This window comes from Limulus polyphemus, unplaced genomic scaffold, assembly GCF_000517525.1.
Source record: "Limulus polyphemus unplaced genomic scaffold, Limulus_polyphemus-2.1.2 Scaffold975, whole genome shotgun sequence".
NCBI lineage: Eukaryota > Metazoa > Arthropoda > Merostomata > Xiphosura > Limulidae > Limulus > Limulus polyphemus.
The window spans coordinates 215,463-231,139 of record NW_013666585.1 but is presented as its reverse complement, the minus strand read 5'-3'; the positions used below and the strand labels follow the sequence as shown (position 1 = coordinate 231,139).

Genomic DNA, 15,677 nt, shown 5'->3' with positions numbered 1-15,677 from the left:
CCTTCCCTACGGAAAGCTACACAAGGGTTCTCTGAGCTAATTTTCCCTAATTTTGAAATGATAGAGGAGTACATTTTTGCAGCAATGGGACGCAAACAACGACACCCGGATTCACATTCCGGAAAACTGACCACTATGCCACGTCCGACTTACATTGCTATGCTATGCGGTGTATATCAAAGAGGATATATTAATCGTGAATAAGAAATTAGATTATTGGAATGAACTGAACAAGAGAAATATTTAATTCCGTCATGATAAGTGTGCAACCTTAAGATTTTCGATACTTAAATAATAATTATTTATGAAGTCTTAAACATAGTGAAGAAATCTATCTAATCTAAGCTATAGGGCTGTTGTTGAGAATCAAGCATAACAAGACATGGTGACATTGACTGTAATGATGGGATGAGGCTCCAAGATTATTAATATAACGTACTCAACCTCTGTGGTCATAAACACAATTTTCAGCCTTGGTAAAAGATATTTTTAAACCACATTTAACACCATTACTTAAACCACAGCAACATGTTGCCCGTTTATTGTTTTTTTTAAATTAGGTTTTTTTTAGATTAAACGATTACGGTTGTTTCGTTAGTGCAAAACTAGCGAAACAACACCATGAGCTATTTGCACTTTGTCCACCATGGTGAATTGAACTTACCGCTGGCCCAACGGATGACTTCATGTGAGACATATGTTCTCGACATTTTTTTAGAACATTTGTCTTTTACACAGTTGTGCTTATCCCTGCAGGTAAAGTGAAATATAACATTACAGGTTATCAAGTTTTATATTTGTTATGTAAATTAAATATATATATTGTGCTTTATGAGTTCTTTGTGTCAGCCATGTGAGATAAAATACTAAGTTTCTTTTTCATTTTAAACTTTGATTTGTGATATTCTATACAATACATTCATTGGGTAAAAATATATTGGTATTTGATATCACAAATTTAGTTATATTTTGTTTATTATCGTTTACTTCCATTTACTTAACAGATGGGTGAAAACAAATAGATAAAGACTCTTTGTCGTGGTACTTTAAGAGCTTTGAAAGAGCTAAATTACGAGAGTTCAAGCGAGAGGATTAAGAATCTTGCAACCTAGAAATTTAAGATCTCTGATGTTTATTAGGGTTAAAAAAGAGGATTAAGAATTCTGTAACCTGGTAATTTAAGATATCTGATGTTTATTAGGGTTAAAAAAGAGGATTAAGAGTCCTGTAACCTGGTAATTTAAGATATCTGATGTTTATTAGGGTTAAAAAAGAGGATTAAGAGTCCTGTAACCTGGTAATTTAAGATTTCTGAAAGTGCTAGATTTATGTTTATTAGGGTTAAAAAAGAGGATTAAGAGTCCTGTAACCTGGTAACATAAGACCTCTGAAAGTACAATATGATAGTTTTATATCTGCGAGAGTGCCAGATTAATGGTTGTTAAAAAGTTATGAAACTAGGTTAGGCGAAAAACTACACAAAACAATGCAAGAGTATGAGTTTTAGAACTGACCACTTAGATTAAAAAGGAATATATTTACAAGAATGTAAGTTTTAGAACTGATTTATTGGGTTAAAAAAGAATACATAACAATATTATTACATTTATTGTGACTTTTAGAACTTGTTACTTGGGTTGAAAAACGAATACATTATACAAATATTATTGCAATGAATGTAGGTTTGGAATTGGCAAGGTGTGTTAAAAATAAGTACTTCTTTGTTTATTTGTTGTTGAGCACAAAGCTGAACATCAGACTATCTGTACTGTTCCGAACGTAGGGATCGAACCCCTAAATTAGGCGTTATAATCTCTGAAGCTTACTGTTGAGCCACTTGGATTAAAAACGAACGAATTACAATATCATTATAATGAGGCCACTATCTTTGTCTAGAAGTTGCCTTGATTTTTAAAGTTGTGATGACAAAAAACAAACAATCTATGTTTAATGCTGGTGTCTCTTAATTTGTCAAATTACAGAAAGAACTTATGCTTTAGGCCAAAAAACTTCTCTGTCGTTATAAGGCTTGTTACTAAAGGTTGCCATTAGCTGTATTCGTAAAGTGATTTTTGGTAGTATCAGTAAAAGAAAGGACAAAGTAAAATTACCATTTGGTAATTGTACTGATGTTCATTCACTTTCCTAAATAAACTATTGTTAAGAATAATTAAAACGGGTCACAGGATCTAAGACAGCTTTGTCAAGTACTACACAAATATTTAATGTAAACCTATTGATTTCTAAACAGAACTTACAACATTTAACAGAGCTATATTTTACAAATAGGTCTTACCTTTTCAATTACAACGAATTTTCTTGTTTACGTATTTTGAACTCCTAACAAAAACTATTTACATGTATTCAATTGAGCAGTTCTTTAGCTTAAACACGAATGATAATTTGGGATATAGATGTATTAATATTTAAGGTACATCAATAAATGGTCGGTTGAATTGTCGTGTTTCTAAACATTAAGCTGATAATAGCAAAATTTAAGGTTTATAAACATAAGGTGGATTTGATAAAATCAATTTTCACTGCTGTTTTATTGGTAATTTTATAAAATATGCTCGCGATTTGACATGAATGAGGACGGCTTACCTTATTCTTCTATCTTCAGCTTTCTCAGACAATCGACTAGAGCATGAATAAGTACTATTATTGTTTATAGGTCTATAAGCTTGGTGCGAGATTGGCTTGTTTAAACAAACTATATCGTATGCTTTTTGTGTCGGTATCCTGCATTAAATACTTTAGTCTTCCTTCGGATGTTATCTGTGGTTTAGGCTTAGCTCTCGGCGACAGAACCCTTAGTCGTGTACTCAGTATAACAGCATCTCTAAACTGAAAGTCACGTGATTATCTTCTACCAACCGGAGAAATCAGATGAACGTGAGGCGCGTGGACAAGCTGTAGTCAAGCCAAATGGGGTGGTACCAACGCGCTATAGTTCCACCAATGCAGTGTGACAGGATTGCGTCAACTGTCATGATCGTAACCAGTAAGCGTGATTATTTTATATATATATCTCTTTCTATACAACATATTTTCACTTATCATGGCAGTAATGACGTCATCATATTGGTTTGAACTCCAAATAATAAGAAAGTATAATAAAACTCATATGTGCATTTTCAGTCATCTTCCAAGAAACAAAAATTCATCTTTCCGTATTTCTGCGAAAAATCTTAGTCATTTTCTTAATCGAATAAATTCAAATTATATTTTGCTTAAGCTAATAGCATTTTTGCACCTAAAATTGAAACTCACAAAAGGCAACTGAAAATATATTTTTTCATTTAATATCATGATTATAGTTACGAAACATAAATACTATTCTTCCTTTAAAATTAGAATTACCATCCAGATTTAGTTTGTATGATAACTAATTAATCACTATGCATAGAGATAGTAACACTAAACTATGTCATTATATACAATAACAGTGTTTAATCTAAACGTCTTATATAACTAGTATCCATACATATACGCATACGAGTCAAAAAGTTTTGAAAATTAAAATGTAATAAAGACAAGCAAGAGGGAATCCTCAATAGCCGCGACACTTGAAGTTATTTTAGGCAGGATTAGAGTAAATGAATTATATTTTATTACTCATCAGGATCTCTACTAGCCAAGCATCAAATTGAATTTTTTTTGGAACGAATATAGTAAATTAATCTATGAGACCTTGAAAGGGTTTGAACTCCTGAGTCCAAAACTGTAATGAGACCTTAAATCAGTCAAGAAATGACGGAGTTATGAGCTAAACGTTTGTACTTGAAAAAACAAACAAACTCAGAGCCATTCTATGAGCCGCTATGCCACTGCTAAAAATACACAGTTCATGAGTTCACATCAGGACATCTGCTCATCAGGAACTTCGCAACTTGCTCTGTTTGAAAGGATGTTATTAAGAGCCTAAATGACAAACAGTATCACATAAAAGTAAGATAAGAGGGTAACGTGAATTCATCGACTGATCTTGAACATATTGTCTGTTATAAATAAAACATCAAGATAACAATAAGATGCTCCAACCTGTGCTCTAACACAACAGATAAAGAAAATTACATCACCTAATTTGGAATATAGTTCATGTGTTAACGCAGAGTTGGTGTATGGAGTCGCTTGTCGTGGCAAATTACCTGTACTTCATAGGAACTGTGGCCTTTCGAAACCTTGAATATGCAAAACGTGTGTGGAAATTGCGAGACCTGATGCATACGTGAAATTGTAAAATCATGCATCTCTCGGACAATAGTAATTCGGTCCCTTTCAATCACAAGCTTTACGGTTTTTATTGTTTTCTTAGTGCAAAGCTACACAACTGGCTATCTGCACTTTGTTCACTGCAAGGAATCTAACTCCGGATTTTAGCGTTTTAAGTCTGTAAACTTGCCACTAACTCCCGGAGACAAGTGTGACAGTGCTCTGCTACAGATCAAACTGTGGTCATGTATATAGTATCAAGTCTACTCCTCAAAAATCTTCTACGACAGAGCATCAGATAGTCAGCTAATATGTAGCTAGTACTTCCAGTGTCACCCAAAGGTAAGGACAGTGGGATGTGATGCTATACTCGTGTTGCATCTGGTTTAAGGTCCCTAGGCTTACTCTGTCAACAGGAAACATCTGGGTATGCACTTTAAACACTGGACACGCAGCATGGTCAGGATGGACGTTCTGTCAACGTAAGAGATGCACATGATGCAGACTAATATTCTGCCGTACGAGCTACCATAATGAAATATGGTTATATAAGTAACACCATATGAGGTGATGTACATTATCAGACCTGTTATTAAATAAATAGCTTTATTTCGTTACTCTTTCGGAAGTAATTAACATAAAATATACTCTGATTAACATATAGGCCTAACAGCGTTATAGTAGCCGCTACCTTGGGAATTATGCCGTAATAAGAACACATAACCAACCTGCCATCTCTAACATATATTATATGACCTTCAAATATTATCACTTTGCATATAAATTACAACTCCAAGCGTGTTTACTATCTAAATAAAATAAGGTGACTGACTAGGAAATAATGTACATGATGGTTTAAAATGACATATCGAAAATATCCAAGAAAAGCTACCCCAAAACTAAAACAAGGGCGGAAACTATTAAATTATGTTGTAAGTGATAAGTTACACAGAATAGAGCGAGAACGTTGAGTTTTTTGTCTCTTAGGCCTAAGACTGAAACTAGGGCAGGAACGTACTGATCTATGTTATTAATTGATATTGTTACGTCTCCGTTCGTTAGTCAATTTTCCGTAACTTCGTTCCGCCGAAACTTTAGCGACACAGGTCCTTTCTTAAATAAAACTGGTTTATTCTTTCTGAATATAACTTTGCGATACACTTCACGAAGGAACAGGATATTTCTAGAAGGAGGTGGCATGATACTTGTCACGTGACCTCGCTGACGCAACAATATCTTACAGAGAATGGAGCAAGAAAGTTGTTTCCTTTATGGTACGTTTAAGATCAAAATAGGAGCGTATTGAATTATATTGTGATATCTTGTATAGAATAGAGCGAGAAAGTTGGGTTTCTTTTCTGGTAGGTCTAAAATTGGAACTAGTGCAGGAACGTATGGGACTATGTTACTAAGTAATATCTTACACAGATTAGAGCGAGAACATTGAATTACCTTTCTGGTAGGCGTAAGATTAAAACCAAGGTAGGAACGTTTTGAATTATGTTGTAAGTGATAGTTTACACAGAATAGAATGACAACGTTGAGGTTCATTTCTAGTAGACCTAAGATTGAAACTAGGGCAGAAACACATTGAACTACGTAGCTAAGTGTTATCTTACACAGAATAGACTGAAAACGTTCAGTTTCCTTTCTGGCAGGCCTAAAAATTTTGTAATGACATTCACAGTGACTAACAAGTATGTAATGTGTGTGTGTACAAGTACGAATAGATTTTACATATATTGGGAAATAAAATGTATAAAATGTTCGCTTGGTTTTCATCATACAATATACCAATAGCAACTACAATTCGAACTTTACTTTTATGTTTAATTTTATATTTGCCTTTAAAATATGTTAAGAGAGGATATATATATATATATATTAGGCTAATAGTGGATATGAATCACAAACCTCGTTATACTATAATAATGTTTGGCATAGGCACTATCTTCAGTACTTGGCATAATTTAAAGAAAGGCACTATCTTCAGTATTTGGCATAATTTAAAGAAAGGCACTATCTTCAGTATTTGGCATAATTTAAAGAAAGGCATTGTTTTCAATATTTGGCATAGTATAAAAAAAGACACTATATATTTTTAATATGAGTGAGGATGGGTGGTTCAATGACTATTTGTTTGTTAGTCAAGGATATTCACGTAAAGTTACACAAAGGCTAGATGTTCTAGCCGTCCCTAATTCTGAATTGATGGACTAGATAGAGGGAATTAGATAGCAAGTTAACAGGACCCACTGCTAAAGCTTGGGTTATACTGTTCGAATAGTGGGATTAGACTGCCGTTCCTATATTGTACCAATGATGACAAAATGCAAAGCAAGCTTTTTCGACAACAGGACACCCAGATTCACAGTCCGACATGCTAGCCATCATGCCACACCTGATACATTAGATGATTTTAACGGATTATGTGTGTGGAGTTTTATTCTCTATCAACGATCCTAACCAAAAATTCAAATCAGAAGCTCGTGATACTTAGAAAAATGAAGATTAAAAGATCATTTCATCACTTACATTATAGAGCAGGATGAATTTCACAAGATGGTTGTCTTAAAAATACAAAACTTGATCTTTTTCTCTGAGAAAAACACTTTTTTTTTGTTAAGTGCCAACGAATTGGAAAATATCAAATATAAAAGGAAATGAAAAGAAAATTTAGAATTGAAGGATACATGGAAATGGGAAAAAAAAGAAGTCAGAATGAATATTTGGAATTGAAGAACTGAATTCCATTATGATGTGTAACAAAGACATTCATTTTGGTACTCTAATAATAACCGAAAGCTAATGTGTTAAATATAAACGTGTCAATTGTCTTTACAGAACAATAGAGATGAATATTTTAGCTGTTAATAAGCTACAACTGACAGCTTAGATTTATTGGATTGAAAAAATGAGAAAAAGCGTACTTAAAAGGAATTGGCTCATTCTTTCCAAAAGATGAAACTTAGCGCCATCTATTGGTACTATTATACATACATTTGTGTTTCAGTAGGCTTCATGAGGCTGTTAATTTCTTTACTTGTAATGTTGCATAATTAGAATTATTTTTAATTAAAAAACATTCCTGTAATTCATAATATTGTATCACAGATAAAATATACGGAAGCTATTATGTGCCAGTACGAACACTTTAAAATATCCAAAGTGAATTCCAGGACTATGATGATTTTAATATGTTAACTATTTCTCTATAAATGTTAGATGGCTTTAAGGTTAGACAGTACTATAAGACTCGAGTATGTTTATAAACGCTATTAAATCTTGCAAGAGAATACTTCCTTATTTCATCATTTTGTAAATCTTTATAATAAATGTAGATTAGTCATACAAAGAATACTTAAATCTGAATTAAAATGTTCCTCGCTATTAGTATTGGTATTTTCAAGTAGAATGACACTTTATACAACACGTGTAATAAACGGACAACTCGAAGAACTCTAAAGCTCATGCATAGTAATCACTGGTTTAGAGCTGCTGACCAAAGAGAGGGCAACAAGTTACTAATAGCCGCTGCGGCTGTCTTTGCTGTTACTCTTAAATGCATAGCAAAAGTGACAATTATAAAGCCCCCACAAATGAAAGTACAGAGCATGTTCAGCGGCATATTAAGGTTCAAATCTTTATTTGAATCTTAATCAAATAATTATAAAGAAAGAAAATGAAATGTTAATGTCACATATACATACATGAAACAGCTTAACAAGTGGTATTAATAATCTGCTTTAAAAAATATACACTGTGAAAGGGAAATATTAATCTTTTTTTCTGGATTCAGATACAATCATGAAATTATGCTCAAATGGGTAAATTAAAATAAAATAATTCCTAGTAAAGGCAACGACCGTTTTACAGTAACACTGAAAACACCAGTTCATGTAGATTTTTGTTATCGAAGGATTTGTATTTAGAAATACCAGAACAAGACAATAAGTAATTAAGATTTTCCAGAAAGATATGTTGAGTATTATATCCAAGAAATTCCTCGTAAACGGTGCATTTGTTCTGTAAGGATAACAGTCACGTAAAAAGTAGCCATGTAATAAGATTCTATAGGTTATTTTTTTTAAGTCTGCAGCTAAACGTTATCCTTTGACCATGAAAGTTTTATCTAAATTTATCTTTTGATGACTACAATAAGGAGCTTAAGTTTTCCGAACAACTAAATTAAATTAAATCTACGAAAAGAAAAACATTAACGCCCTTTTTGTAACAGCTGTAGGCATTGTTGAAGCAGGAGTAGATCAGGTTACAGGATAACATGTCGATGACTTCCTATACAGTGAAAGCTGATTTCTGTTGTTCCTAATGACACTTCGCTGTCTTTCTCGAGGTTAGGGTGGTCAAAAATCGTAGCCACTATCAAAACGAACATCTAGCGTGACTTCGTGTTATAGCTACCGGCGAACAACCGCCATCAGATTCAGGCGTAGTCATGCATTAAACATACGTATCCAGATAAGAAACCACCATTGTCGAAAGTTTTAAACACCTAACGGCAGTTGGAAACATGTAGGAATGAAAGCTCTGTTTAAGCAATGGCTTGGTCTTAAAAAAGTAAACAACACATTACCTATCTCCCAGAGTGATTTATTGCTCCAGAGCTGTGGTCCGTTTTAACAAGCTCAAAACACAAGTTTGCAAGTTATTACATTACGTGGCTGTGATAAATTTTCAATAATTACGACAACCACAATTAAATAAAGCTTTTAGTTTTAGTTAAGAAAACAAAAAAAAATTCAGATGTTACTCCCTAATTTTTAAAAACTCTTCAGATGATGTTAAAAACTTTTTTGAAATCCAAGCAAGATATTTAGATAAAAATCGATTTTCTTCACGCTCTGTGACGTGGTAATGAATATAAATACATGTATATTTACTATTTTCAGAGTGTTAAACGTAGTATATTATTCAATCTACAGTGGGCTGGATTTTATTTCATAGTGATACCTAGTTTAAGCTAGTGTAATCATTTGTTTTTTTTCAATTCAGGCTTTTATGTTAAAAACTATATGTTACATATAACCAAAATTAAGGTACTATATGGGATTGTTAAAAGTTCATACGAACGAAAAAAAAACAATTATGGATTATTGCGATAAATTATTCGTTCTTATGGGAGGTTAATCAAAATTGTAGAAACTATCAGTCTTAAATCAGTGTGTGTATATATATACAATTATTGGAAAATGAAACGACGAATCTTAACACAATTTTTCGTTATTCATTGTTCCGCGATACTTTATGAATACATGAAGGAATGTAGCATAAGTCATTAATTTCGGATGCGCTCTAGGATAACTTAGATATTATGGAAGGAATGTAAGTTAACTTATTTATTCTGGATGAACTCTGAAGGATAACTTATGGACTGTGAAATGAATGTATATCAATCATTCATTCATTTCGTCTGTACTCTAGGGTAATTTATTGACTGAGGAGAAACATATAGGATAAGTCATTCAATAAAGATACACTCTAGAATAATTGATGTCATACGAAATCCACGAAACTCAAAGCGTATGTATCCGTTTCCTTATAGCAAAGCCACATCGGGCTATCTGTTGTGTTAATATCGCAGTAGAAGAGTTTATGTATTGTGGTAATTATTAAGTAAATATACACGATGACTGAACATATCATATATAGAAAAGCTTTAAAATGTGATCATATTCTTAGTACCGAAATATAACAAGCCCCTTAGTATAATCTATGGGATATAGGAAGCGCGAAAATATGTTAGGGTAGCTTGTTGGATCGTGTATAGAATAAATTACAGAATAACGGCTGGAATAAGAACGTGAAGAATAAGTGAGAGAGGCGGAAGATTGGCAATATTATACACTAGAATAGTTTGTGGGATGTGAAAACCATTTAGAATAATGTACGATTTAATACTCTATGGTAGCTTGCGTAATATGAAAATTGTGTATAGTAATCTATAGAATGTAAGGAATGACAATCTATACTATTATTCTGCTTGTTTGTATGTACGACCGTTATGCTTTCTGACCGAGAACCTGCTGCATAAGCATGCGTAGTTAAAATGTTTCCCCAAGAAAAAACCGCGCATGCTCATTATTCACTCGACGACAAACAGTCTGCTTGCGGCAGAGAGCTGCAAAGCTCAGTGATCAAGTCGTTACAATTGCCGTATGAAACAAGAAGTAACAACAAAAGGTGAATATAAATATACTTTACTAACCATTTTGTACAACAGAATATTAAAAACTTATCAACGTTTTTAAAAAAGGTTTGACGTTAGGTCGTACAATAACGTTATAAGTTTATTTATCGATAATATTAAGTACAGTAAAGTTTAGTCCTAACTAAACTAAAGTAAACAAAAACAAAAAACGTACACAGGTTACAGTGTTAATTTATCTCTTTATCGAACTTAGACCTAACATAAGTTAAAGTTTTATAAAGTATATACAAGTGGATTTACACATTTCGTTGTGTACGATTACAATTCGTTTGTATTGTGATAGAAATGTTATATTTAAATAAGTACTGTTACGATAAAGATACTAATTTGGCCGGAAATGTTTTGCGGGTCTCTGCTAGTATACATAATTTTAGTTTATGGGAGGTGAAGCTAAGTAAAATTAAGAGTGTCTACCGTAAAATTTTATGTAGATAAAAAACTTAGTTCGGTACTTTACACAAAATAACAATAAATGGATTCAGAGTTTTGAAAACTGATTAGCAGAGCTTTGAAGCCTTTCTTAGTTACGTTCGCTCTGATCATTGAAAAATAACTGAGACCATGGTATTCAAGTTCCGATCGCCAAGTTTGATTATACCGTGTGTGTGTGTGTAACAAGCAGAGTTACATGTTAGAAACTCACGAAGGCTTAGTTTTTAATTTCTCCACCAATTTAAGCGTTCAATTTCATCTAGATCTCAGTTTTAAGTTAAGTGTTCGAATCACGCTGGCTGGGTCGTAGCTTTAACTTTTTCTTAAAGTGTCAGACTAAGGACTACTACTTCGCATTAAGGCAGCTAATGTAATGTAGAGTAAGCTATGGAAAGTGAATAATCTATATAGTACCGTCTGTTGTATGTCCATGCGGATGGATCTTCACCAAAATTGGTATGGAGATTCATTAGATCCATGCTGGGGTACACACAAATTTTCAGTTTTGCGGTTTTTATGGGCGTTTTTTATCACGACTTCACCTCCTGTAAATAAATCTTCACCAAATTTAGTATGGAGGTTCATTGGGTTCATGCGGAGGTATATGTTTTTGCGTGTGTGTGTGTTTTTTTTTCAATTACATATAAGGAAAGCAGCTTTTCGTGTCCTAAGATAACCTTTCATTAATCATGAATTTACATAACTTCCGTCCAGGAGACGGGTACTCCAGCTAGTGATGAAATAGATTAGGATAGTCTGTTGGATAAGTAAATTTTGTAATTTGGTCTTCAAGAATACAAACATGAGCTATGATAGGTAACTTTTAGAATGGGATCTTGTGTAAGGTTGTTGTTGTTTGAAGTTAATCACAAAGCTACACAATGGGCTATCTGTGTTCTGCGCACCACGGGTATCGAAACCCGGTTTCTAGCGTTGTAAGTCCGCAGACATACCGCTAGGCCACTGGGGGGTCTTGTGTAGGGTAAAGGTTTTAATACATGCAATGGGCATGGCACAGATAGCCAGCCCATTGTGCAGCTGTGTGCTTAATAACAAAAGAAAAATAAACAAGCTATAGGATTCAGTCAACCAGAAGCACCTGAAGCCACAAAGACTTTGAATAGAATACCGGGATTGACTGTCACCTTTATAAGGACCCAACAGTTGAAAATACGGAAATTGTTTAGTGTCATCATGTTTGGAACCATGGTTATAAATCTGCAGCCCAACCGCTAACCAGTCTGCCACTCCCAGTCTATGTAATGTACAAAAATGCAATGTTTATTTGTTCTACAAGAAGCGCGTTAATGCTAGACTGTAAAAACTATGCAAGCAGCTTCGTAGGTTATTTAAAATTTGCATGATGTCGTTAGATTTCAGGTTTTCGCTGAATTTGGGAGGCTTCCACCGATTCTTATATTTACATGTTAACCTTTTCTAAATTCTTCTAGGTTTTATGTGTTACTTTAGACCGAATCGTGTATTTACATTTAGCCCTTTCTAGATTCTTCTACGTTTTATGTATTACTTTAGACCGAATCGAGTATTTACATTTAACCCTTTCTAGATTCTTCTACGTTTTATGTATTACTTTAGACCGAATCCTGTATTTATATTAAACCCTTTCTAGATTCTTTACATTTTATGTATTACTTTAGTCCAAATCGAGTATTTACATTAAACCCTTTCTAAATTCTACTACGTTTTATGTATTACTTTAGACCAAATTCTGTATTTACATTAAACCCTTTCTAAATTCTTCTACGTTTTATGTGTTACTTTAGACCAAATCCTGTATTCACATGTTAATCTTTTCTAGATTCTTCTAGGTTTTATGCATTACTTTAGACAAAATCTTGTATTTACATATTAATCGTTTCTAGATTTTTATGTTTTATATTGAATATATATATATATAAATCTCTTATTCTTTTTGATATTCTTGTACGTTTTATGGATTACTTTATACCAAATCTTTTATATTTTACTTTTCACCAAGTCTTGTATTTACATGTTAAACTTTCCTAGATTCTTTTACGTTTTGTGCATTACATGTTAATCTTTTCTCGCTTCGTACATATGTTATATGTTACTTTACACCGAATCATGTATTTAAATGTTAATCTTTTCTAAATTCTTCTACGTTTTTGTTTATTGCTTTATACTAAATCTTGTATTTATTTGTTTATCTTTTCTAGATTCTTCTACGTTTTATGTATTACTTTAAACCAAATGTTATATTTACATGTTAATCGCTTCTAGATTCTTGTATGTTTTGAGCATTACTTTAGACCGAGTGTTATATTTACATGTTATTCTTTTCTAGATTATTCTATGTTTTATGCATTACTTTAAACCAAATATTCTAAATTTCATGCTAATTTTTAAAATTGTTCTACGTTTTATGTAATACTTTAGACCAAATATTGTGTTTACATGTTAATCTTTTCTAGACAGAATATCCTAGATTTCATGCTAATCTTTTCCAAATTCTTCTACGCTTTATGTATTATTTTACGTGATGTATTATTGATTTATTCAAATATTTAGTTAAGTTATTGCAAATTTAAACATCACTGAGATTGGTGTCTGGAATCTGTATTTAATATTATATTTTATACGGAGAGAAAGAAGATTCGATTCACATCTTCCAGCATCTTTTTTTACATCTTCGACAACTTTATATGAGCCATTACAAAAAGTAGCGTAGCACCAGCTATTAGTAAAATTGAAGATACTATATATACCTCCCTCTGATGGCTGAGAGATAAGTCTGATACTCGCAGTGGGCACAGTAGAGATAGACCGTTGTGCAACGTTGTGCTTAATAACAAAAAACAAATTATATATATATATCTACATACCAAGGTAACAACATTCAACAGTCCCCCAGTGGATCAAAAGAAGTTTACGGACTTACATCACTAAAATCTGGAGTTCGATTCCCCACGGCGGACTGAGCGTAAATATCGCCAATATGTTGCCTTGCGCTACACCAACTAACATAGCACTTTTATAGTTATTAATGTATATGTCATTGTTTTCATCACAACTCTGTACACAAAAAAATGCTGTAGGCTTTACAGTAACTACCTAGCCTATGGGGAAATCTATAATAATAATAATAAAAGAACCTGTGTGTGTGTGTGTGACCGCCATATCTCCAAGATGAAAAAACCTAGAGACCTAAAACTTTGCACGCTTACTAACAGGATCCTGAGGGTGTGCACATGAGTATTATTTTTTAGATTTGCCTCAAAAACATTTGGCAACTTTTTTGCCCTATAGCTCTTAAGTCCCATAATTCTGCTATAGAAAAGTATCATATTTTTTTCTAATTCTCACTTATTGAATGAACAATATGTGGAGATTTTCTGCCAAATACTCTTTTTTCAACAAAAACATGGGAAGAAAAATACAAATCTGAGAATAAAAAAAAAAGAGTTGAATTGATCTAAGTTTGGGAAACGGGAAGAAAAATATGAATCAGAGAATGCTGGAGAATTCGGAAAATGAAAAGAATTCAAATAAAAACACAGGAAAAAGGCGAATCTGAGAAGCTAAATGAAAACTATTTGCTTTTAAAAAGCGTTGAATTGAAAGTTCGGAAAATGGTAACAGACAAATCAGTTAAAGAATTGGTGCATTGAGGTAGTTATAGAAGTAATTAAGATAATAGAAACGTTTGACTGGTACATTGAGGCCTCTGTGAATCATGAGGGGACCTTAGAGTCCCGCAGTAGAGCGTGGGTGTTTTATGCTAGTAGTTAATAAGACACTTTTTGTTGAAAACACACTACAATTACTCAAAGATAATGTCTAAACAGTTTAAACATTACAATGTAACTTTGGTTAGTAGCACTAAGCATAAAGAGTAACAGGGCTCCTTAAATCTATTTCCCTATAATTGGTGTTACGATTCTAGTTGATTCAGGCCCCCTTTTAGCTCGCTCCCCTCCCACAATTTCGGGATCTGCGGTGGGATACTTACGTTATTGCCATTAATACTCTTAGTTACAACTGAGGCTGTTAAAAAGGTGTAAAATTAATTTTATCTTCTCTAACGTTGTCAAAATAGCGTGACAAGTTCATATGCATATATATCAGTGTATCTATATCATTTATGATCTGCTCAGTATGACTTTTTCATCCAATTATTTCTCACACCCGAAAACATGGTAAGTATAATCTTATTTTTCTTCGTAACAGGTAATATATACAGATAATAGAGGGCACCTAATCGTGTTCTTCCAAAATACCCTCCGTTTAATCTACTTTAAATCCAACACTATAGTACAGACATGTCGTGTATTTATTTTTACAGTAAACACCACACATCAAAAGACGCACCTGTTAGAGAGTGTGCGTATTTGTATTTGTATACATATGTGTGTGACGATATAGCTCTTGTAATACGTTTTCTTTGAGCAATGCTGCTTGATATCGGAAGAAACAACTTGCGTGTGAAAGTTTATGTTATTCTTTACACTATATTGCCCTAAGCCTGTCACGTGTCTGATCGCTGTTTTTTATATGTTTTTCGCTTTTACGAATGTACAACTGTTTTCGGTCAATTCTTCGTTTTTTGTTTTTGATTTTTAAACATCCAATCCGCCATCAAATGTTACTCTATCGATTTTCGATAATTTCCTTCAAGTTATAAAATCATCAGTTTACTAACTTCAAATAAGTAACCATTAATTAGACCAAAGCATTTTTATATTACAAGAAAGTTACCTCCCTCTCCCTCGGCCCCCAGTGGCACAGCGGTATGTCTGCGGATTTACAACGCAATAATCCA

General features: G+C 33.1%; 1 protein-coding gene across 2 annotated transcripts in view; it reads right to left on the bottom strand.

Moving 5' to 3' along the window:
• LOC106461509 (LIM/homeobox protein Lhx2-like) overlaps positions 1 to 2,716 on the bottom strand; it is a 68,302-nt gene extending 65,586 nt beyond the window's left edge. For both annotated transcript variants that reach the window (XM_022388497.1, XM_013921332.2), the window contains exon 1: positions 2,605 to 2,716. The gene's annotated coding sequence lies outside the window, so the exon portion shown is untranslated. The remainder of the gene's footprint in view (positions 1 to 2,604) is intronic.
• Positions 2,717 to 15,677: the final 12,961 nt, after the last annotated feature.